We start from the raw sequence: 26476 nt of genomic DNA on the forward strand, positions 1-26476 counted from the left end.
CCGCAGGTAAAACGCAGGTCATTTAACCTGTGGATTTTGCCAAATCCGAGCGGAAAAATCCGCAGAGTAATCCACAAAATGTGCACATACCAGGCTGACAGCGAGTCCTAGAGGATTAGGGTAACGGGTAGGTTAATAATTAAAGGCCAGCACAAACATCAAGATAAGGTGATCGATACACTGGTTTAACCCGCTGCTTTCTCTGCACAGCTCAATGACTGCAGCCATCAGTGCGATCTCTAGTTTGCACTTTTCCTGGTTTTCTCTCAGTCCCAAAGTGCAGTAAATTCCCAGGCCAAGACAAAGCATCGCCATATGGCGCATCAGTGACCGCTGCAAAGTGCCTGGAAACTATGTAACACGTAAGGAGAGCATCATGTAATGAATATTACACCCAAATAGCAGTAAGTTGTATGTATATATCCAAAGCAACAGATTAGACACTTCAAATAGTAATTAACATAGATACTCATCAATTCCCATGCTGTGTGCGGTTTCCACTGGTCATGGAGCAGCACGCTCCTCAGCTTTCAGGCTCCTCTCAGTCAGAAGCAATAAAGTGCAGAGCAGACAGTGAACTCAGCTCACAGGCAGAGGCAGAGCCTCCTGCGTCCAGGCTGCTGCTGGAGCTGATGACTTCTCTGCAGCAGGGAGCTTTCAAGGAGAGCACGCTCAGCCAGGATTGGGTGAGTGACCTCCCCTCCCCCTCTCCTCTGCAGAAGAGCGGTCACATGACTCACTCCCTGCTGCAGCATGTAATTGTATCGGCGCGATCTGCACGCCGATATAGTTACATAGCATAGCACGGGTGGGCCCCATCAGAGCGCGGGGCCCGGGGCCACTGCCCCCTCTGCCCCCCCCGGTAGCTACGCTACTGGGTCAAGGGATTGTCAACATAAACTCAGCCATGTGTGCTGGACTGCCAACAACCATGCCTTCACCGTCCCTACCAAAAGGAGGACTGTCCATCTTCTCTTCTCCTCCCCTTCCTTGTCCTCCTCCTCATCCTCACCCTCCTCCTCATTTTCAGGCCATCCACTCTGAAAAGACGGGATGAAGGTGGTGTGGATGTGGATAGCACCATCTGAAACTCAGGCAACCAGCTCCTGTTCCTCCTCGTCATTTTCACCCAATCCACATTGAGAAGAGGAGATGAGCTGGGCTGTGTAGCATCACACTGCATAGTTTCTTACTCTATATCATTTTGCGCCACCTACAAAGCCTCCTCTTTAATTGTGAGCAGCGAGCATTTCAGCAGACAAACAAATAGTGAGCAGCGATGCCACCATAATCAGCGTAACCATCCTATCTTAATGGAGTCCCCAAAGTTTTGGAGAACCGCACAGATACAGACATCCATGCCCACTGATAAACTCTTTTATGCAGAGACTGACTGGAATACCATCAGACATGTTGTAGCTGGTATTCAACTACTGCCCTCTGTTGCTCCCAAAGCGTGGATGTGGTTGCTGATGGTGGTTGCAAGTGTGCAATGTCTGGTGCAGGGTAGGAGGCATCTTCACGTTCTTCATGGACAGGGGATTGGCATGCATGTAGAACAGGAGATGAGGCAGTGGTGTCACCTGCAGACACTATTTCTGGAGCCTGGCATTCGGCCCAACAAGTTGGGTGCTTTGCTGTCATGTGCCTGAGCATGTAGGTGATGGTCAGGCTGGTAGTTGTGATGCCCTGCTGATGCTAGAATGGCAGATGTTGCAAATGGCCTATTTTGTGTTAACTGGACTGTCTTTAACAAAGTGCCAGACTCGGGAACACCTAACCCTTGGCCTGAGATCTTCACCCATGCAGGTGCTCTGGGGTACAGTTGCCCGCCTTGTATTTCTGGCCACCCAACTGCCTCTTTCTGCCTATTGTGGTGCTGTGGATACCTCCACCTGTGTGCTTCTGTTCTCGTTCTGTATGCCACCTTCCCAGGTTGGGTCAGTGACTTCATTGTCCATCACCTTGTCTTCCACTTCCTCTCCCTGGTCTTTCTCCTTGCTGACTTAACATCACTTGTTGGCAATTGTGTCTCATCATCATCCACCTTTTTGCAACAGTAATTGCATTTCCCCACCATTGCCTTCTTGCGACTGTGGCAGTTCAAATATTTGGGCATCACTACCTGTAATCTCCTCATGTCCTGCTTGAAACGGCCAGGGCGAGAGGCCAAAATCTATAAATGGAAATGTGAACAGCTGTTCTGAGTGTCCAAGTTTGGGATCACTTGTCTTTAAGCACTCGACATGGTGGGAGGAAGAAGGATCAGGGTGAGGATTATGTGGTTCAGAATCATGGCTACTGAAACTGGATCATGTAGAAGACAGGGTGGTGCTAGCAAACTAATTGGAAGCATTATCTGCTATCTATCCAACAACCTTTTCACACTGATGTTCTGCGCCCCCTTACAATCATGAAGCCTGACCAAAATGGGACAGGAAGCTAGGTCGACATGATGTCTGTGTTTGTTGTTCTCCCACAGCCGGCACAACTTTACCTTGCCCACGGCATCAGCCTCCACATTTACCATCAACATCACATCCACTTCCCTTGCCCATTTTAAATTGCATATGATATTTTCCTGTTGGGAAAACTTTGCAGGATTACTATGGCAGGAAAATTTGTGTGACGGACTCAGCTTCCGCTGAGCCCATTTTTTGAGTGGACCCTCTGGGTCGTGGCACCCACCCACAGAGAACCAGCTGAGCTTGAGGTTCCACACCCTATACAGGGCGTGTCAGGGGCAAGACCAAGGGGGTGAGCCACCACGACTGCTGGGACCAGACGGCCGGCTCAAGGGGACATTATGGGAGTGTCTGACGACCAGGGACAAGCAGGAAACGACAAAAGGTAAGTGCAAGGTATCTTCATTAAGATCTTCAAGATCACATTCAGTGCAAACGTGAAAACAAGCAAAACGTGCAAGGTGCGCGCGTGGGCACGCCAAGGTCCATAGCATAGTACGTGCCAGGTGGCACGCCTAGGTACATGTAAAGACACAATGGCATCGGACTCCGGACCGCTGGCAACGATCGATATGATCAAGGCATCAGGCTGCGGACATCAGCTCCGGACGTCAGGCCGCAGTCATCCAGCTTACGATCTCTGGCAGCAATCGGCAGGTTCCGGGCATCCGGCAGGCAAACCAGGGTTCAGGCAAGGAGGCACGACAGATATCCAGGCATGGTGCGTGTTAGGGAACACGCCAAGGTCCAAGGCTAGGTGCAAGGCAAAGTGCGTGTGTAGGGGACACGCCTGGGTTCAAGGCTAGGTGCAAGGCAAGGTGCATGTGTAGGGGACATGCCAGGGTTCACAAAACGAGACAGGGTGCATGTGAAGAGACACGCCAAAGAACAAGGTACAAGACAGAGTGCGTGTATAGAGACACGCCAAGGCACAAGGTAACAAAGCAGAGTCCTGCGCGTGCAAAGAGACACGCCAGGGTCAGGGTTCAAGGCAGGGTGCGTGCTAGGAGCCACGCCAGGGACAGAGTACGAGAACAGGGTTAGGGCCTGTGCGTGCAAGAGGGCATGACAGGATACATGGCAAAACCTGCGCGTACTTTTATAGAAGCACGGGGAGGTATGCCAAGGGCAGGCAAGGACCTGCGTGTGCTATAGAGAGCATGCAGAGCACAGTGCAGAAACAGCATGAATTGCAAGGAAGCACAGAGAGCACGGCTGGGGCACTGGCTAGCTGATCGGGCTGCGGCACTGACAGATGGGCAAGACTCCAGCGAACCCGACTGAGGCATGGCAGGCGACACAGCTGTCACTGACCGACGAGCACGGCTGAGGCACAAGCAAGCGGGCACGGCTAGGGCGGGCACGGCTGAGGCACAAACAGGAGGCTAGGAAGGCCAGGTGCATGCAAAGGGCACATGAAGCAACAGAGCAAGGCAAGACAAGAAACCAGGCAGAGCATAGGCAGAGTACGGAACCAGGAACGGAAGCATAGGCAGAAAGACGGAGTCAGATCAGAGCGAAAAGGGAGATAGCAGCGGAGCGTAGGCCGAAGCCCAGAGCCAGGCCAAGGGAGAGCCTTGGGACTAGCCTAGAAACGTGCAAGAGAGCACAATAGGAAAGAGAAGGAATGATGCGTGTGCCAGAGGGCACTACAAAGCACCATAGGAGAGCGCGAGACAGAGCAAGCAAAGACTGAGACCATAGGGAGGAACAAGGCAGAGCATAGCGAAGGCAAGACATGGCAAAAACAGGCAAGGCAGAGAATAACAGAAGGACTACAAGTCCAAGAAGGACAAGGACGAACATGGCACAACGGACAAACATAAGACAAGGCACGGGACAAGAGATGGAGTATGAGCACGGAGCGTGTGCAGAGACGCATGACAGAGCAGAGTGCAAGGGCACAGAGCAACCCCACAGACCAAACAGCCATGCAGAGAAGCAACACAATACTCAGGCCCTGAGCATAGGAAGGGGCGGTCTGATATAGGGCATAGCACCTCCACTTCCGGGTCAGGACCAGGGAAGAACTTCCAGTTCAGATCCTCCAGGATCACAGGGAGCAGTCACATGATCAGGATTCCAGACATGCAGGGATGATTGCAGAACCAGTGCTGAAACCTAGGCAGGTCACATGATCAGAGTTACAGACATGCAGAGATGATAGCAGAACCAGCCTCTGCTGGAACATAGAAAGGACACATGATCAGGGGTTCTAGACATGACGAGACGATCACAGAAGGCAGAGCAGAAACGCAGGCATCCCGCAGCTCAACAGTCATGAGGTGAGTGTGCATACTGCTCTAGGGAACATGCAGGATAGCAGACTTGAGATGCGCGTGCACACCGCTCCAGGGGTCATGAGGCAAAACAGACATGGCGGACATGACAGACATGGCGAGCATGACAATTTGTCCACCTCAGATGGACTTGCTACATTGCAGTAGCAATATAGCCAGGGCCAGCTTCAGGTTTTTGTGGACCCCAGCAAAAAATTCTCATTGGGCCTCTTTAACGCATACCACAATTCATGATGCACAGATACAGCAGAGAAATATAGGTATAGGACAGTGCCAAAGATTTTTCTTACTTCTTACATAACATACATGAGTGATATCAATAGCTCAGAATCTGGACAGTATAGTTCTCCATAGCACATAGCACTCCATACAGAATAATGATCCCCATATATTGCTCCATACAGTATAATGGTCCCCATAAAATGCTCCATACAGTATATGATGGGCCCCATATAATGCTCCATATAGACTAGGCCCCATATAATGCTCCATACAGTATATGATGGGCTCCATATAATGCTCAAGTTTATGATGGACCAATAATTTTGCTCCAAACAGAATTGGCCCATATAATGTTCTTTATATAAATGGCCTCATATGGTGCTCCGTTTATAATTCTCCCTACAATATGCTTCATATATAATTGGCCCCATAAGATACTTCATATATAATGGACCCCATATACTGCTCCATATTTAACTGACCCTATAAGATGCTCCATATGTATTTGGCCCCATAAGATTCTCCATATATAATGGGCCCCAGAGGCGTTGCTAGATTTTCAGCTTAGGATTACCTGGTTAGGGGCTCACTCAGATTTTTCACCTCCTGACTACAGCTACCGTGGCACCCCTTAAATGTGAGTATCGGAGAAAATCACCAGATGACCACATTGAGATCAAATATATAAAGCTCAATGTGTGTGTTATGGTGTAGTGACCACTGTGTCCGCTAGAGGGCGCTGTATGGATGTCCCAGGAGAGTGGATGAATGGCAAAATACGGAATGACCGTTATGTATCTCAAGGTGGGTGGCCTTGAGATGGAGATTTATGTGTGTGTTAATCAGCAGTGATACTGCTGAGGTGCAGGTTCAATGTGTCAGGAACTAGTTACCTCCAAACCCACCCAGGAGGTGTGTTTATTAATGCTATTGTAAAGTGTATATGTGTGTGTGAAGGACCTGTGATGAGGTCATAGCCATGTGACCCGGTGGGCGTGACTACGGACCATATAAGGTGGCCAGGGTAGGTCACATGAGGTGAATGCTGGGACACGGTTGGTCCAGTGTGGAAGGTCCCGCTAGGAGAAGCATCTCCTGGCTAACAGCCTGTGGAGTGGCTGTGTGTCATGGTTGCCAGCATCTGAGTGTCCCAGAGAAGAGAGTGGATGTCTGCAGCGTCGGGAAACAGCCATGAGGAAACCCTGACGTGGGTGAGATAATGATGAGGCTGAAGAGCCTGAGTATGGACATTGGTTAAGCCTGTGGTCACACAGGTTACTCAGAGTGAAGCTCTACTGTATAATGGACGCTATGCTGTAATGCTGTTGTATATTCCTCCTTCATAAACCCACAGCAGCAATAAACAGCATGGACTGTGTTATGCTTTATGAAAACCTGTGCCGGATCTGATTTTGTGGCTGCTGAGCGAGTATCCCCTACTTGAATGACAGCGCTGCCTCACAATGTGTATGTATGTGTGTATGTCCGGGATTGGCATCTGCACCGTCGCAGCTACAGCCACAAAATTTTATATACGCACAACCTCCTGAAAATTACTAGGAGGTGAGACGAAAAAATTGCCAAAAAGTATATATAAGATTAAATAAATCTTTAATCTATAGAATAATCTTATATATACTTTTTGGCAATTTTTTTCATCTCACCTCCTAGTAATTTTCCAGAGGTGGTGTGTATATATATGCAAATTATTGACGTTTGCTTTATCCATTAATTATAAGACTGTGTTTATTAAGCCACAAAATTTTGCACAGTCACATGTCTGGACCCCGAGAGCGTCATAGGCTAAGTTGTGAAGCAAAATTTTAACCCCGTGCGTTCCAATTTACCAAACAATTTTGCCTATTATTCTTATCATTTCTATGGTGTTATTTCCAGCTTTACAGAAGGACGATAACATAAATTATTACCGTGCCAACACAGACCACCCTCTGACACAGACTGCAGGGGGAGCCCAGTATAACACAGGATAGGATTAGATGCACAGCTCAGCAGTCAGTATCACACAGGATAGGAATAGATACACGGCTCAGCAGACAATATCACACAGGATAGGATTAGATACACGGCTGAGCAGTCAGTAACACACATGATAGGATTAGGTACATGGCTCAGCAGTCAGTATCACACAGGATAGGGTTAGATACACAGATACACATGTTTATCAAAAGGCTCTTGAATGAGTTGAAAATAAAATACTATCAATACTTGGGTAATCGTTTAGTTAATTTGTGTTGCAAATCTGTAGTGTTGAATATATGATGTGAAATGTTTTTATGTGCAATATAATCATTATAAATTGTTATAAATAACCACAGTTGGTTACTATGCCCAGGCAACGCCGGGCACTTCAGCTAGTTGAAAATAAATCTACATAAAAACAAACCACTGATATTATTATATGAGGCCCATATATTGTTATATGGTCTACAGGAGTGGAGATCACAGTACAGTTTTAGATGGTGACTTACAGCTGACGCTCTTTCTGATGGAATCATTCACTTTTCCCATCTATTCCATCTGGCCCAGACCAACATGACAACTTCTCCAGCCAGGACTCGACTGCAGAAATTACAACAAAGACACATATGACTTCTCACATTTCCACCACCGTCCATATCTATCCCCAACCTGCACAAACTACTCATTCTGCTGATACTCCAATACTGAGCCAATACAGGGAGCACAAATATTTTCTAGGGGGAATAATACTGTGCTAGTGCCCTCCACATTTTGTCACTAAAAGCTTATAATACCCCTTATACAGTTTTGATGGTCACAATACTCTGAGTGCCCCTATAACAGCAATGCTTAAGTGCCCAATTAACATTTAATAATGTCCCCTGAGTTCTCCCCATATACATCTTCTCTATACACATTATAATGCCCCCAGCGCTCCCCTATACACAATATGATGTCCAGACAGCTCCCATATACACAATATGATAATTCCGCTGCTTCCCTCTACCCTGTATGATGTCCCCACTACTCCCCTATATACACCATGATGAGCCCACAGCTCACCTATACACAGTCTTATGCTGACAGAGCTCCACTATAGAAAGTATAATGGCCCATTACACTGTAGGGGAGATCCGGGGGGCAACAGCTTCCCTATGCACAGTATAATGCCTTCAAAGCTCTCCTTTACATAGTATGGTGGGAACACCGCTCCAATATATACAGTATGATATCCCCCACAGTTCCCATATACACAGTATAATGGGCCCAACCACTCCTTTATGCACAGTATAAAGCCCCCACAGTTCCCTAATACACATTATATTATGGAGCTGTGGGCCCAGCATATAGTATGGTGGGCCCCACAGTTCCTCTGTACACAGTATAAAGGGCTAAGCACACCCTTGTGCACAGTATAATGCCCCCACAGCTGTACACAAGATGGTAGTGTAACAAGGCGACCTGGGGTGGTAGTCATGGGCGAGTCCATTAAGCAACAGTCAGTGAGCCCCCAGGCACCTTGTACATGGAAAGATAAGCGAAGCCTCGGTCCTGTGGCACTGTCGGTTACTTCCGTTTCACGTTCACTTCGGATGCTTGGGACTGATCTCAGGAAACACCACAAAGCCACAGTTCAGTAAAGTTTAATCGTTGGACCAGAACAGTCACACACGTGACATAGCACAAACAAGGCAATGTTTTCTGTACTTTCCCTGCTGCCTCTGTATGTTACACACCACCATCTCCCATCCTGGTCTCGGACCCCGAGTTTCTCTGGGGACTATTCCAACGAGCCGGCGCCCATCCTCACTGCTTGTCAGACTGGAGTAGCTTTTATCCCCCATGACCGGGGAACCCTCTCTTCTCTCTGTTTTGCATGTCTCGCCCCGGGCAAGCCTGCCCGGGCTCTGCTCCCTAGGCAGGAAGTCCTGTTTATATATCCCTGAGGCTTTGCACCATCCTCCTCTAACTCTTCCCAACTGTTTAACCCTCTATATCCCAATCGTTCCCTAAGCTAACACACCGCATGTACAAGTACCTCACATTATAATACAGCATGTTACAATGACATTAATAAATTATAGGATTCCGCATGTAAGACAGGTGTACAGAATCTGCAGGGGGACAGACACCTGATGGACTCTGTCACCCCCTTAAACTCCTGCATCCTAAAATATGTTTGTCCCCAACCATGACGGCACCTGCAAGCTTAAAACATTTAAAAATTTCTTTTAAAAAACAGACACAGTACAGTCGTTGTTCGACCCTATCAGTGAGCCAAACATGACCCGGCTCCACTTGCCTGGAGCCCTGAAACCAAAGAGTTCAAGTTCCTTTTAAAGTGAGTCTGACTGACTCTGATCCTATGACTTCTGGGACCGTCTGCATAAGTTACCGAACAGCATCAGTTCTGGCCCATGTGCCAGTCCTTTTCCCGCTCCTGGTATCCGTATGCAGGAGATGGATACAAAATAAATACGCTGGCCCAGTGGCCAACTTGACAACAGTCTGCGTAGCCCTGACCCAGCTCGCTCCTTGGGTCCTCCTGCACCAATCTTTCCCCCTCCCTCCTTTTAGCAGATCAAGGGCCCTTAAACACACGTGGATGGTTGTATCAAGGAACAGTTCAAGGTTAAAACAGGTGTAAAATTCAGGACAAATGCAGGTAAGATGTAGGGTTAAAACAACACAGTCCTTAAAGCAACTGCACACAGTCCATAGGGATTAACCCTTTCAGGGTTTTAGTCCTGTAATCCAGCAGGGGATGTGCAACCATGCGCAAAGAAAACTTGGAGGAGGGGGAAACAGACAAAAAGTTCTTCAATTGTGACTGCGCCGGTCACCACTGACACCCAGTCCTGGTGCAGTTCAGGGTTAACTGCCCTTCCAGAGATGCAGAACTGTCTCGCCTTGGCCTTAATCTGTGCTACTGGCACAACAACATGGCCCTGTTCTGAAAAAAAGGGAATATCAGTCTATGCATGGCTGCTGATTAGAGTAGTCAGCCACATTTGTGCCCTGCACAACTATATAGTTGTGGCCAAAAGACTAGTAGGAGGTGTACTGTCCGCTGTTTCTTCTACTTCTTACACTCCACAACAGATAGTCTAATGGCTCCGGAGCTTCCGGTTTGCTTGACCCACTTGCAGCTGCCGTATCCATCAATGAAGCTTCTAAACCCTGATCTACTGCAGAAGCCGCAACAGTCACAGGTAACCGCACATAGTATCAGTATCGCCCCCTCCCATGATTGGTCTCCAGTCCAGAGGAAAGACACTTTCATGGCCACTGCGTATGGCCCCCAGGGTCCCTGTTCTTTAATTAAGGTGACGTGGTCCCAGTCATGGAGGGGAAGTCGATGGATCTAGCATTCACATAAATTTTTTCATCAGTCCCAACTTTCTGGATGAGCCTATACCTTCTTGAAAAATTAAAGTACCTTATGAGGCCACGGGTTATCCGGCTGGACATGGCTCCCCCGCCAGGGTGCTGCAATTCTTGCAAAATTCGGCGCTCTCGCCGGTTCTTCTCACTGATCACCCCTTGGATCCACTGGACATCCTCAGAGGAGTCCAGGGTACGATCTACTGAGTATACGCCAGGAGAGGCAGCAGGAGTTGGAGAAAATGGCGGGGATGGGGGAGGTGATGGGGTGGGAGTCGAGGTGGAAGCTTGGACAGGATTGGGTTCCCCGCTCACCGATGCTGCGCCCAGTGATTGTAGTTTCCAGCTCCTGCGGCCGCGTGAAAAGATAGTCACGACGACCCCTCGCAAGACAGCTTCCAAGGTTTTTGGGCCTTTTCTGGTTCCTGTTCAGCTGATCTTGTGTTTTCCTCATCCTAGACAGCCTGTTTTTCCGATTGTCGAAAAGGGCGCCACTCCTTCAAGTAGCTCATCCACCAGTCCTAGAAGAGCAGACCCGTCTCTGCCCGGGCCACAGATCGCTTCCAGTTCTGGCGTCCGATGCCACCACAGAAGGCCATGCTTCACCTCTGCATGTTGTCAGGCAATGGAGTCTCCTCTCTCGACAAACTGGCTTGTTCTCTTGGGCTCCTCTCATTCATGGGCGGAGTCATTTCCGGCCACTCCACCTGTTTCCTCATGCTCTGCGTTGAAGGCTGAATCTTCTTCGCCCGCACCCATTTTAGGTGGGCATCAGACACAATGGGATGTGGCCTCGACTCAGGTCTCGCCTTCCCCCTTTTGGCACCAGTTTATTTCCAGGATGCCCATGAAGGGCGGCACCACTCTCAATTTTCGCGCTACTGACCGTCTCCTTCTTGACAGTGGCGCTGTCAGGAGCCCAGCACTGCACTTGCTCACTGAGCCAGTGCGGGTGTCCTGAGTACAAAGACAGTGCTCAAAGATACCTGTGGAGCAGGGCAGCAGCGGTGACGATGCGTGCTTCAGAGTATCAGGACCTGAAGCACATGACTGCTGGGGGCGTGGCCTAAGCTCCACAGATCTAGGAGCTGCAGGGAAACTCCTAGAAAGGTAACTACATGTAAACAATTGAAAAAGTATAGGTCATTTAGGGGATCACCCGACACAAGATTTGGCAAAAACATATAAATCTTTATTTGGACACAGACAACAAACAAAGTTTAAAAACATTAAAAATCGTCACTCATGTGACATCCACAAACAAGGCTCGTAATAGAGCCACACCTCCCTGGCTATGCACTCCTCATAGACCATAATATGTTGTCTATATTGATGTAGTATATAAATAGCACACCACATGCGATCACAATATAAATATATAGAGGAAAGTGCACTCCAATTGGGTTATATATCTATAGAACAATTGTATAAATACACAGGCATAAGAACAACACCCTGGAACTTGAAATAAATGCAGTTGTAGCATATTTGGAAAAAAGCATATGGTAATGCAAAGGATATCCAATGTTGTGAATATCAGATAAAGCGACAAAAGGTGTCACATAAACCGTGACCGCAATAATGCTCCTATAGCCGCTTCAACTACAACATGCTAGGCATGCATAATGCCGTACATGGGAATTAATGACCCTCTGTACAGAACCAAATTACAGCCCCCAGTAAACCTGTATAGTAAACAAGGCCATACAATACAATTGATCCACTATGTCTCCAATTGGAATAACACAGACACAAGATGTAATGAATACCTAGGTCATCCATAAATAAAACTCATGACCGCTCGGGCGTCATCCATAACAAGAGTGCACCCAAGGAGGGCTAAGACCCGACGCGTTGCGCCACACTCGGTGGCTTCGTCAGGGGTACTGCAAGCCCATCACCTGTGTCCTTAAATACATTTAAGTAATTATTGATAAAACACAGCTGAATATAAGCTTACCAAGGAAGCGGCGGTGGACAGACACCATGTGTGTTCAATTGCGGCACAGGCAGCTCGGAATGTAAAGATGACATCATCTGATGCGCCGGCGTGAGCGTCGGAATACAGAGACAAAATCCTCTAGTACGTCGGCGCCAATGTCCGCAACCCGGAAGTATTGTGTGTGCACAATGGAACAGGTCACAATGATACAGCAGTACTGCGCCTGCGCGAGGCTGTGATAGAATCGGCAGGACGCAGCAATCATTATACCACTCAGAGCCATGTTATGGTTGCATTTGACTACTAGATAAAACTTATCTTAAATATGGTGTTATTATTATTGTTTTAAGTTTTATCTAGTAGTCAAATGCAACCATAACATGGCTCTGAGTGGTATAATGATTGCTGCGTCCTGCCGATTCTATCACAGCCTCGCGCAGGCGCAGTACTGCTGTATCATTGTGACCTGTTCCATTGTGCACACACAATACTTCCGGGTTGCGGACATTGGCGCCGGCGTACTAGAGGATTTTGTCTCTGTATTCCGACGCTCACGCCGGCGCATCAGATGATGTCATCTTTACATTCCGAGCCGCCTGTGCCGCAATTGAACACACATGGTGTCTGTCCACCACCGCTTCCTTGGTAAGCTTATATTCAGCTGTGTTTTATCAATAATTACTTAAATGTATTTAAGGACACAGGTGATGGGCTTGCAGTACCCCTGACGAAGCCACCGAGTGTGGCGCAACGCGTCGGGTCTTAGCCCTCCTTGGGTGCACTCTTGTTATGGATGACGCCCGAGCGGTCATGAGTTTTATTTATGGATGACCTAGGTATTCATTACATCTTGTGTCAGTGTTATTCCAATTGGAGACATAGTGGATCAATTGTATTGTATGGCCTTGTTTACTATACAGGTTTACTGGGGGCTGTAATTTGGTTCTGTACAGAGGGTCATTAATTCCCATGTACGGCATTATGCATGCCTAGCATGTTGTAGTTGAAGCGGCTATAGGAGCATTATTGCGGTCACGGTTTATGTGACACCTTTTGTCGCTTTATCTGATATTCACAACATTGGATATCCTTTGCATTACCATATGCTTTTTTCCAAATATGCTACAACTGCATTTATTTCAAGTTCCAGGGTGTTGTTCTTATGCCTGTGTATTTATACAATTGTTCTATAGATATATTACCCAATTGGAGTGCACTGTCCTCTATATATTTATATTGTGATCGCATGTGGTGTGCTATTTATATACTACATCAATATAGACAACATATTATGGTCTATTAGGAGTGCATAGCCAGGGAGGTGTGGCTCTATTACGAGCCTTGTTTGTGGATGTCACATGAGTGACGATTTTTAATGTTTTTAAACTTTATTTGGACACAGACAACAAACAAAGATTTATATGTTTTTGCCAAATCTTGTGTCGGGTGATCCCCTAAATGACCTATACTCTTTCATTTGTTTACATGTCCTGTTTATAGGTCAGGTTGGATCCCCGTTTATATCATTGGTGCCCCCTCGATCTTTTCTTGTTCTAATTTGTATTGAGAAAGGTAACTACAGGACAATGTTACCAAGGGGCATAGACAGAGACAGAAACCAGATGAAGCCAGGGTCAAAGCACAAGATAGCAATACAGTACCAAAGGGTTAGACAGAATGGATAGTCAGGACGGAGCAATAGGTCAGAAAACCATAACGGGCAATAGACGGTACAATAGGGACAAACTGTAATGGAGTAACGATAGCCAAGCCAGGAGGTCAGAACCGGAGAAGACAATAGTACTAAAGCGAGAGACAGAGTACAGAGTGAGGGAACAGGCCAGGTCATACACAGGAAGCAAACAAGCAATGCAGAATACACGCACACCAGGGGTCAGACACACCAGAACAACAGTATAGCTGACAGAGAACCCTGGTAAAGAGTGAGTATAAATACCCCTCCCAGATCCAGAAAGAGGCCACGAACACTTAACCCTGTGAGTGCAGGGCAAGAACCCTGTTCAAACCATGACAGGCGCCATCTTGGACCACAATTCAGTCACCAGTCCACAAATCCCAAGAATCTTTTTCACCAGCTCTGTAACTGCAGGGCTTCTGGATTCGATCCTGCCGACTATGCCAAATGTAACATGGCGACCTGGGGTGGTAGTCATGAGCGAGTGTTGTGAATTCACTTTCTGGTCTACCTCTGGTTGCTGGTGAGGGTGGTGGAGCTGGTTGTATTAACAGAGGAGTCGTGAGTTCTCTTTCCGGGCTCCCTCTGGTAGTTGCAGGAGGTAATGAAGCTGATCTAAGTAACCGAGACCTGCCACCTGATAATGAGGATGACGATTGGACATCTGGAGTCTCTGACTGGATTTAAGACAGCCAACTCACTCTATCCCTGCTGGTGATTTTTCCTGCCTCCTGATGTCTTAGTTTCCAGTTCAGTCCCTGCCTTCTCAAGCTAAGTGTTCTTTGCTATTGTTCACATTTGATTTGGTTTTGTCTATTCAGTTTTGTGGGGTCAGCCAGCCCCGGTCAGTGAGCACCCCGGCACCTTGTACATGGAAAGATAAGCGAAGCCTCAGTCATACAGCATGGTCGGTTACTTACGTTTCACGTTCACTTTGGTTGCTAGTCTCAGAACACAACTGTGTGTTGTGGTGTTTCCTAACGATTAAACTTTACTGAACAGTCACACCCGTGACACATATAGAGGCAGCAGGGAACATACATGAAACATTGCCTTGTTTGTACGGTTACAAGCCACCAGCTTTCATCCTGGTCTTGGGCATTGAGGACAGGCATCGGCTCATCAGGATCGTCCTCAGGAGAAACTCAGGGCCCATCAGACTGGAGCAGCTTTTACCCCCCCACCAACAGGAACGCTCTGTTCTCGCTGTTGTGCATGTCTCGCCCTGGGCAAGCCTGCCCCTCTAGGCAGGAAATCCTTTTCCTATATCCATGAGACTTTGCACCATCCTGCTCTAACTCATCCCACCTGTTTAACCCTCTACAGTGGATACAGAAAGTATTCAGTCCTCTTTAAATTTTTCACTCTTTTTCCTTGCAGGCATTTAGTAAATTCAAAAAAATTATTTTTTTACTCATTAATGTACACTCTACATTACTGTTTTTTTTCAGTCAAGATGGGGTGTAGACATTTTTGCAAATTTATTAAAAAAGAAACACTGAAATATCACATGGTCATATGTATTCAGACCCTTTGCTCAGACACTCATATTTAAGTCACATGCTGTCCATTTCCTTGTGATCCTCTGAGATGGTTCTACTCCGTCATTGGAGTCCACGTGTGTTTAATTAAACTGATATGACTTGATTTGTAAAGGCACACACCTGTCTATATAAGAGATGTGGCGCCCCCAGGAGTATGGTCGCCACAGTGGAATTACCTCCCTCCTAGGGAGTGTGATGTCATGCTTGGAGGCAATGAAAGGGTCTTTCTATCAGGTAATTCCAGCACAAAGCACGGTTCCTACTCCAGGCCAGCAGGGGGAGCTCTGAACCAAACTGCTGAGGAGCTGCTCTCTGTGGTCAGAAAAAAGAAGTAAGTTAGTTGGTGCAGAGAGAGGGAAGAGTGTAGACGTGGGGAGACGAGCTGGGGATTGAGTTGGAGTCAAGCTCACCGCTAAGCTGAAGCGCATTGACCGGTCTCTGGCGTCTGAGGCTGTGTGGATACTAAAGGTCCCGCAGCAGAAACCGGAGGAACAAGAGGCTGTAAATGCTCTGTTCCCAACTGAGACTCGAAGACACAGCAGCGTGTGTGAGCCAGAGAGAGAGAGCTACAGCTGCCTGCCATGCGAGTGAAAGGAGACTACACAACCCATCTGCATAGAGAGATTCCCAAGTTGCTTCCAAGCTGACCAACTCCTGTACCATCTGTGATCTGAATCCTGGACTGTACCTACAAAGCATAGTAAAAGGTAAAGGAAACTGCACTCTGTCGTGTTCTTTGAATCCTTCCTGCAACCCTTTCAGCGCTGCTACATCTGTGTCTAAATACTGCATCCTCTACCTTAACATCATACTACTACTGCCCTGGGACTACAACTCTGCCTGTGGAGAGCTTTACTAACTCTGCTGCATCATACCATCTGTCCCAGAGGATCTGCACTGCAGCGCTGGTCCCCCTTCTGACCAGATACCACAGGTGGCGTCACGAATTATCTACCTATAAACTTTATTCAGCTTCATTCCACCTCTTTTACATGGACACCCAGGGCCACGGACTCGGTCACTGCCTCCGTGACACATCCCTTTAAGACACTGGCCAAGTACCGAGTAATCCCACAGTCCTGGGGGTGCTCCAGAGACGTCATAGCTCACAGTGCATGTCAGACCAAATGAGAATCATGAGGTCAAAGGAACTCAGATAGAATTGTGGCAAGGCACAGAACTGGCCAAGGTTACAAAAGAATTTCTGCAGTACTCAAGGTTCCTAAGAGCACAGTGGCCTCCATAATCCTTAAATGGAAGAAGTTTGAGACTACCAGAAGTCAGCTCAGTTTGGCTGGACACCAGGTCTAGGAAATCATGGGAGATGAGCCTTGGTGAGACAGGTAAAGAAGAACCCCAAGATCACTGTGGCTGAGCTTCACAGATGCAGTAGGGAGATGGGAGAAAGTTCCATAAAGTCAACTATCACTGCAGCCCTCCACCAGTCTGGCCTTTATGGCAGAGTGGCCCAACGGAAGCCTCTCATCAGTGCCAGACATATGAAAGCCTGCATAGAGTTTGCTAAGAAAACACATGAAGGACTCCCAGACTATGTCTCTCAGACCAGAGAATCTTATTTCTCAAAGATACAATTATCGCAAATAAATTATAAGCGGTATGTGTGTAGAAAACCAGGCACTGCTCATCACCTGCCCAATATAATCCCAACAGTGAAACATGGTGGTGGCAGCATCATGCTATGGGGGTGTTATTCAGCTGCAGGGACAGGACGACTATTTGTAATTGGAAGAGGTTTTCATCCAGGATATCTCTGAAGGAAAAAGGAATGCTGTCAAGTACAGAGCGCTCTGAACCTCAGACTTGGCCAAAGGTTCACTTTCCAACAATACAATTACCCTAAGCACACAGCTAAAATAACAAAAGAGTGGCTTCAGAACAACTTTGTGACCATGCTTGACTGTCCCACCCAGAGCCCTGAATTAAACCCAATTGCGCATCTCTGGAGAGACCTGAAAAAGGTTGGATGGTGAATGTTGAAGGACAGCCAAACGGAACTGGAGAGGAACTGCAACGAAGAATGGCAGAGGATCCCCAAATCTAGGAGTGAAAAATTTGTTGCATCATTCCAAAGAAGATTCATGGCTGTACTCAGGGTCACACCTATAATGAGGCGACTTGCACCAGCTGCTCATGCGGCAGGCAGCAGGGGGCGGCATTATGCTCTCCTCTACCCGAAGCACCTACAATTTAGCCTCTGCACGCTAGTGCTGTGGTCGTGCAAGAGGCTGTAATTGATGCTGTCACAGGAGGGAAGGTGTCAGGGCCCCCTGATCATGTGACTCATGACTCCTCCCCTCCTGTGACCTCATCACAGGTCCTGTGCGTATCATTCCTTTATGCAGGACTGCTGTCTGTCATCGTTAGTGAGCTACTTGTGTGTGAACTGTGTGTGTATGATATGTGTGAGCTGTGTGTGTGATACTTGTGAGCTGTGTGTGTGTGATACGTGTGAGCTGTGTGTGTGTGATACGTGTGAGCTGTGTGTGTGTGATACGTGTGAGCTGTGTGTGTGTGATACGTGTGAGCTGTGTGTGTGTGCGATACGTGTGAGGTGTGAGCTGTGTGTGAGATACGTGTATGATACGTGTGAGCTGTGTGCGATACGTGTGAGCTGTGTGTGTGTGTGCAATACGTGTGAGCTGTGTGTGATACGTGTGAGCTGTGTGTGTGTGTGCAATACGTGTGAGCTGTGTGTGATACGTGTGAGCTGTGTGTGATACGTGTGAGCTGGGTGTGTGATACGTGTGAGCTGGGTGTGTGATACGTGTGAGCTGGGTGTGTGATACGTGCGAGCTGTGTGTGATAAGTGTGAGCTGTGTGTGTGATACGTGTGAGCTGTGTGTGTGTGCGATACGTGTGAGGTGTGAGCTGTGTGTGTGATACGTGTGAGCTGTGTGCGATACGTGTGAGCTGTGTGCGATACGTGTGAGCTGTGTGTGTGCGTGCGATACATGTGAGCTGTGTGTGTGCAATATATGCGAGTGGTGTGTGTGATACGTGTGAGCTGTGTGTGTGTGTGTGCGATACGTGTGAGCTGTGTGAGCTGTGTGTGTGATACGTGTGAGCTGTGTGTGAGCTGTGGTGTGTGATACGTGTGAGCTGTGTGTGCGTGTGATACATGTAAGCTCTGTGTGTGTGTGATACGTGTGAGCTACTTGTGTGAGCTGTGTGATTCGTGTGTGAGCTAAAGCAAAAGTTGGCACAACCTGCCAGTGTTCTACGATTTTGGGTGAGTACATTCATTGTATGTAAGCTGGTGAAATTTTTTTTGTGTCAGGGCTGCTTTTTGGTCTTAGCCTGGCCCTGTGTAAGAAGCAGAGCTGCGTGTGTATGAGGTGTACGGAGCAGAGCTGTGCGTGTGTACGAGGTGTACGGAGCGGAGCCGTGCATGTGTACGAGGTGTACGGAGCGGAGCCGTGCATGTGTACGAGGTGTACGGAGCGGAGCCGTGCATGTGTACGAGGTGTACGGAGCGGAGCCGCACGTGTATGAGGTGCAGAGATGTGTGTGAGGTGTAAGGAGCAGAGTCGCACATGTGTGAGGTGTACAAGGTGTATGGAGCAAGGTTTACGGAGTGGAGCCATTTGTGTACAAGGTTTGCAGAGCGTGGCCATGTGTGTACAAGGTGTACGGAGGAGAGCCGCATGTGTACGAGGTTTACGGAGTGGAGTCATGTGTGTACTGAGGGGAGCCGTGTGTGTGCGAGGTGTACAGAGCGGAGCTGTGTGTGTGCGAGGCATAAAAAGCAGAACCGTGTGTTTATGATGTGTGCAGAGCCATACTTATACAAGGTGTATGGTGGGTTCTGTCCCATTGCCCCGCCTGGGAACTTACTTTTCCCGCAGACACAGGAGTACACGGCGGACCCCAGTGGAGTACTTTAAAATTCGCACGTGACGTTCTACCGGAAGTGATGTGCTAGAAGCTGAGCGGAAATTAGGTAATTTCGGGAGGAGATTGTGACGAAACCATGGAGGCACTTCAGGGAATGTTTCAGATTCATCACCGTGTCCTCCTCCAACAGCGCGGACAGCAGGATCGCCTTGGACTCGGGGTTGCAGGCCATGTAAGCAGATCATGATATGTCCTGCATCGGGAGGCTCAGGTGGGCACTACAGTGGGAGCCGGGCTGCTATAGTATCTTTATAGAATCTTTCTCTCTCTGTTTCTTTATCGCTCTAATCTTTCTTTTTTTTTCTCTCTCTTTGTTCTTTCTTTCTCTCTGTTTCTTTCCTTCTTTCTTTCTTTCTCGCTCTCTCTCTTTGTTCTTTCTTTCTCTCTGTTTTTTTCTCTCTCTGTTCTTTCTTTTCCTCGTTATCAGTCAGTGTGTCCACAGTACCAGTAGAATAAGAGGGGTAGGAAACTAGGTGGCACTGGTCATTTTGAACCTCTCATACTTTTTCTGGTGTATAATCATATGCCCTGCGCACCCCCATAAAGTGGGCCAGCCCCAGACAACAGAGTACAAACAAATCACTATTACTATCAGTCCAAGTGGACAATTATATACGTAAGGTTAATGATGTCCCTGTGCCAAGCAGTGCGGAGGATCAGAATACACGGAGGAGACCAGAGCAGCGGGGTTTGGGGAGAAGAATTATATGGGGCCCATTATACTGTATGAAGTAATATATGGTGCCCATTATGCTGTATGAAGTAATATATGGGGCCCATTATACTGTATGGAGCATTATATGGGGTCCATTATACCGTACGAAGTAATATATGGGGCCCATTATACTGTATGGAACATTATATGGGGCCCATTATACTGTATGGAGCATTATATGGGGCCCATTATAGTGTATGGAGCATTATATGGGGCCCATTATACTGTATGAAGTAATATATGGGGCCCATTATACTGTATGGAGCATTATATGGGGCCCATTATACTGTACGAAGTAATATATGGGGCCCATTATAGTGTATGGAGCATTATATGGGGCCCATTATACTGTATGAAGTAATATATGGGGCCGATTGTACAGTATAATGGGCCCCATATAATGCTCCATACAGTATAATCGGCCCCATATATTACTTCATACAGTATAATGGGCCCCATATAATGCTCCATACAGTATAATGGGCCCCATATATTACTTCGTACCGTATAATGGGCCCCATATAATGCTCCATACAGTATATGATGGGCCCCATATATTACTTTGTACAGTATAATGGGCCCCATATAATGCTCCATACAGTATAAAGTAATATGTGGGGCCCATTATAGTGTATGGAGCATTATATGGGGCCCATTATACTGTACGAAGTAATATATGGGCCCATTATACTGTATGGAGCATTATATGGGGCCCATTATACTGTGCGAAGTAATATATGGGGCCCATTATACTGTATGGAGCATTATATTGGGCCTATTATACTGTACGAAGTAATATATGGGGCACATTATGCTGTATGGAACATTATATGGGGCCCATTATACTGTACGAAGTAATATATGGGGCACATAATACTGTATGGAGCATTATGTGGGGATAGGGGATGACTTTCTGTTTGTTGTGGATCTGACATATCTTTGACCACAGCTCCATTTACATGGTGCTCTTCAGTCATATGCACTGTGGTGCCATTCACATGTGGCTCTCCAAATAACTCCTTAAAGAGAGTGATGCGGGGACGACAAAGTATAGCAAAAATTCACTGATTGGGGTGATGAGTGCTATAGTTTGTGGGCTGGTGGGATTTGTGTGGCAGGGCTGCTTTTTTGTCCCATTCCGGCCCTGTGCCAGGCCTACCTTTGCCATTAATGACCCTTGTTATGGATACTTCTGTGTTGTTCTTCTATGTGCGTGTGATGCCGCTGACATCCTTGTGTTTGGACACTTTTTTTTTCTATTTATCTAAATCAAAATGTTCACTACTGTACTCAGTTTTACATGCTAGATATGAGAATTTACTTTGTGTGTGTGTGTGGGGGGGCGTCATTTTGCTGTTCACATCAGGCAGCAGAGAGGCTAGGTTCACCCCTGGCTGTACTAGCTTCTACCCAAAACTGAGCAAAGGGTCTGAATACCTACGACTAGAGTTGAGCGACTTTTGTTTTTTTAGGGTCGCGTTTCGTTTCGTGAAACCCGACTTTTCCAAAAGTCGGGTCGAGCAAGATCGTCCGATTATAGGGAAAAGTCGGGGTCATCCCGAAACACGAAACCCAATGTAAGTCAATGGGGAATAAAAGTCGGCAGTGAGAGGAGGACAGGAAACACACCTACAGTGCCCATTTGAATGCCAAAAGCATCAATTCTTCTTTCTTAAGCTTGTCAACCTTAATTAACTTCATAATACAAGTTACGCACTGAAAAATGGGGGTTATTTGGCTAAAGTTGTGGGGGGGGAGGGCTGGCTGCAGGTTTTCATGTGCCCTGGGCGAAAGAGCGCCCCTTTAACACATACCACAACTCATCATGCTCCGATACGGCAGAGAAATAGCGGTATAGTACAATGAAAAATACCTCACTTTTTACATCTCATGACGAGGCCCATCTATTTCTCCATACAGAATCATTGGTCCCATATAATGTTTGAAACAGTATATGATGAGCTCCACATAATGCTACAGTATATGTTGGTCCCCATGGATGAAGCTCCACTGTCTTATGGGCCCAAATAATGCTCCAAACATAATGGGCCCCATTTCTAATGCTCTAGTGTATAATGGGCCCTGTAAATGCTGCTCCAGTGTCTGATGTCCACCTTTGGAATGTTCCAGTGTATGGTGGGCCCCATCTATCATTCTCCAGAGTATAGTGCTCCCCAAAAATTGCTGTCCCAACATTGAAAACAATCAAATAAGTCTCCTTGCTAGGGAATCCCTGTACTTGTCTGGACAGGTGCTGTAGCTTGCTTAACAGCTCGCCAGCCGTTCTCACGCCCAGTATGGATTACACGTGATTGCACAAAGTTGAGAAAGGGTACCGTATCCCCAGATAACATGTATGGATAGCGTACACATTCAAAATATGTCTCAGGAGGCAGGCTCAGACGGTGTTAGGCCCAGTATGGATTGCACGTGATTGCACAAAGGTTAGAAAGGGTACCGTATCCCTGGATAACATATATTTTGAATGTGTACGCTATCCATACATGTTATCCAGGGATACGGTACCCTTTCTAACCTTTGTGCAATCACGTGCAATCCATACTGGGCCTGACACCGTCTGAGCCTGCCTCCTGAGACATATATTTTGAATGTGTACGCTATCCATACATGTTATCCAGGGATACGGTACCCTTTCTAACCTTTGTGCAATCACGTGCAATCCATACTGGGCCTAACACCGTCTGAGCCTGCCTTCTGAGACATATATTTTGAATGTGTACGCTATCCATACATGTCTCAGAAGGCAGGCTCAGACGGTGTAAGGCACAGTATGGATTTGACGGCCCAGATTACACAGCGGAGGAGCAGGGAGAGGTAAAGATTGCAAATGCTGGGGCCCTGCCCAAGCAAGGGGGGCCCACTCGTGGGCGTCGGTACTGGCACTAGGCCCCTCATAGTACAGCGGTGTGTCTGACGGCGGGTGTGCACCACCACCGTCAGAGACACTTGATTGCACTATGAGGGACCCTGTGCCAGTGCCCGCGCCCAAGAGTCGGCCTACCCACCTGTCCAGGGCAACGGCACTCGCACGGTGTCGTGTGGTAGGTGGTGACCCCGACCATGGGGGGGGAGGCAGCACAGTTAGGGAGTTTTAGAAAGTGGCATATGTTGATGTTGGACATTCAGCTGATGCAAAAGGCAAAATAGGGTGACAGAAAAATGGCTTGCTTTGGTCCACCTCTTCCTGGTACTTCATCTATGTGTCATCAGGGGAAGGTGGGACAAAATCCTTGGAAACCCATGCGTGGTTCATTTTAATGAAGGTAGATCCTCCACATTTTGGGTTGACAGATGGGTCCTTTTTTCTGTCAGGATTGATCCAGCTGCACTGAAGACTCTTTCCGATAGCACACTTGCAGCTGGGCAAGCGAGCTCCTGTAAGGCATATTGGGCCAATTCAGGCCAGGTGTCCAGTTTAGCGGCCCAATAGTCAAAGGGGAATGACCTGTGTGGGAGAACATCGATATGGGAGGAAAAGTAGTTTGTAACCATAGTTGACAACTGCTGTCTCCTGTCACTTTCCATCGATGCAGTATTACCAGTTGTGTGAGCGGTATTTGAAAAATCAGTCCACAACATTGTCATGAAACCCCTGTCTCCAACGCCACTTCTGCTGTGTGCACCACGAACACCTCTGCCAAGCTGCCCCCGGCCCGTACGGCTCGTGTGAGAACCATCACCGCTGCTGTGTGCTGGGAATGCCTCAAGCAACCGATTTACCAGAGTTGCTTGTTTATTAGCCAATATTAGGTCAAGGTTCTCCTGTGGCATGATGTTTTGTAATTTGCCTTTATAGCGTGGATCCAGGATGCTGGCCAACCAGTAGTCGTCATCGTTCATCATTTTGGCAATGCGGGGGTCCCTTTTTAGGATCCGCAAGGCATAATCTGACATGTGGGCCAATGTTCCCGGTGTCAATGATGCACTGCGAGTGCTGGGTGGAGGAGCACTTTCTGGCAAATCCACATCCCTCCAGTCACGCACAAACCCTGTACCAGACCTTGCCACGCCAACATTTTCACTTGCCCCACGAGATGCATCCTCCTCCCCTAAGTAATCATCCCCATCATCCTTCTCCTCCTCCTCTTCTTCCTCCACCTCGTCCAGGAGAGGTCCCTGAGCAGACATTCAGCCATTGTCTTCAAGGATTCCCTCCTCCTCTTCCTCCTCATCAACATTGGCTGCAGACGCCTGCTCCTTAAGGTGCATCAAAGTTTGCATGAGCAGACGCATAAGTGGGATGCTCATGCTTAGGATGGCGTCGTCTGCGCTTACCAGCCGTGTGCATTCCTCAAAACACTGAGAGCAGACATGGAGTTGACAGGTGTGCAGTGGTCGAAGCTGAAAGACCTTTGTAAAGTCCTTCAAAGTGCCTGGCCGTGTATCCTCCCACAAATGCATTATGGCCTGCCTCTGCTCGCACAGCCGCTCCACCATGTGCAGGGTGGAGTTCCACCTTGTTGCAATGTCGATAATGAGGCGGTGATTGGGAAGGTGGAGCAATCGCTGCAGCTTCTGCATACGAACGGAGTGTACAGGCGACCGGCAGATGTGCGCGCACAGTCTTCGCACCTTCTGGAGCAGGGCTGTTAACTCCGGATAATTTTTGAGGAAGCACTGCACCACCAGGTTCAAGGTGTGAGCCAAGCAAGGTATGTGGCTGAGTTTTGAAAGGGCTATGGCTGCCACAAAATTACGGCCGTTATCACTAACTACCTTGCCTGCCTCAAGATGTACACTGCCCAGCCATGACTCAGTTTGTCGCTTCAAGTACTCGGCCAGCACCTCGGCGGTGTGTCTGTCGCCCAAACACATCATCTGCAACACAGCCTGCTGACGCTTTCCACTAGCTGCTCGATAGGGGGACACATCGTGTGCAACAGTGGCAGCTGCAGATGGAGTGCTCGTACGACTGCGCTCTGTGGATGAGCTTTCGCTTCTGGAGGAGGAGGAGGAGGCGGGTGGAACGCCTACAGCCAACTGTTTCCTATACCGTGGGCTAGGCAGCACTGTCCCACCACCGCTGTCCCCTGTGGACCCTGCATCCACCACATTAACCCAGTGCGCAGTGATGGACACGTAACGGCCCTGGCCATGCCGACTGGACCATGCATCAGTTGTGAGGTGCACCTTTCCGCTCACTGACTGCTTGAGTGCATGGACAATGCGGTCTTTCACATGATGGTGGAGGGCTGGGATGGCTTTGCGAGAGAAGAAGTGGCGACTGGGTAGGTCATAGCGTGGTACTGCATAGGCCATGAGTTCGCGGAAAGCTGTGCTTTCCACCAATCGAAAGGGCATCATCTCAAACGAGATTAGTTTGGCAATGTGGGCGTTCAAACCCAGTGTACGCGGATGAGAGACTGAGTACTTTCTTGACCTACTCATAGTGTCTGGGAGGGTGAGCTGGACTTGAGAGCTGCATATGGTGGAAGTAGCGGTGGACAGGGCGGACTGAGAGAGGGTTGATGATGGTGATGGAGTTGGTGTTCTTTCTGATGGCCTAGAATCAGTCTTTCGTTGATATAACAGTGGGATTCCCTGACTGCTGTGGTCTTGCAACGACACCTCAACATTTGCTGCTGTGCTAACCGGTGGGCTTACAGTGGGGGAAACAATGTAGCGTTGCTGACTACCTTCGTTGTGATCAGTTGCACATGTGGCACTTGAGGTTTGGTGTTTTAACCAGCATGCACTTGCAAGCGTGGACACATGTCTAAGCATGCAACTGATATTCAAATTTTTCAGATTTTTCCCTCGGCTAAAGGTCTTTGCCAAAGTAGGAAGAGTGCAGTGTGGCACTTTTTTGAACAAAATCCTCATGATCAGGCCAAGGTTATCTGTAAGAAGTGCGCAGACATTTTGCGGCCTAGCACGCTGTGATCTTTTGACCCTCTGGACAAGCTGTCCAGCAACTCTTTTGATGTTTGGAACCTGTCTTTGGAGTGCTCCGGGCCTGCCAGATAACAGCTGTTGCGATGTCGATGTCTGCTGTGGATGCTCCTCATCTGAGCTATTGGAAGCAGCACCCTCTTCCCCCAATGGATGCCAATCTGGGTCAACAACTGGGTCATCCATCACCTCCTCTTCTATGTCATGTGCACCTTCCTCTGTGTCACCGTGTATGGTGGTATAGTGTGCGGGAAGGGGCACCTGAGTCTCATCAGGGTCAGAATCTGGCTCTGTACACTGCGAGGACAATGTAGTGCTATGAGTGAATGTACTAGCAGAATCATCCATCAGCGGCTGTGCATCAGTGCACTCCATGTCAGATTCATCTTGGCCTGGGTAA

General features: G+C 47.9%; 1 long non-coding RNA gene across 4 annotated transcripts in view; it reads left to right on the forward strand.

The window, feature by feature from the left end:
- Positions 1-17841: 17841 nt before the first annotated feature.
- The window catches only part of LOC141098459 (uncharacterized), a 41373-nt gene continuing 32738 nt past the window's right edge, over positions 17842-26476 (forward strand). The window contains exons 1-3 of one of the 4 annotated variants that reach the window (XR_012234242.1): positions 17857-18783; positions 19400-19494; positions 19579-19659. This is a non-coding gene — a long non-coding RNA (uncharacterized lncRNA). Of the gene's footprint in view, positions 18784-19399; positions 19660-26476 lie in introns of all 4 variants that reach the window. The other 3 variants (XR_012234241.1, XR_012234240.1, XR_012234243.1) reach the window with 3 other exon arrangements.

Source organism: Dendrobates tinctorius, unplaced genomic scaffold (assembly GCF_039654945.1).
Source record: "Dendrobates tinctorius isolate UK_male_01 unplaced genomic scaffold, ASM3965494v1 ptg000092l, whole genome shotgun sequence".
NCBI lineage: Eukaryota > Metazoa > Chordata > Amphibia > Anura > Dendrobatidae > Dendrobates > Dendrobates tinctorius.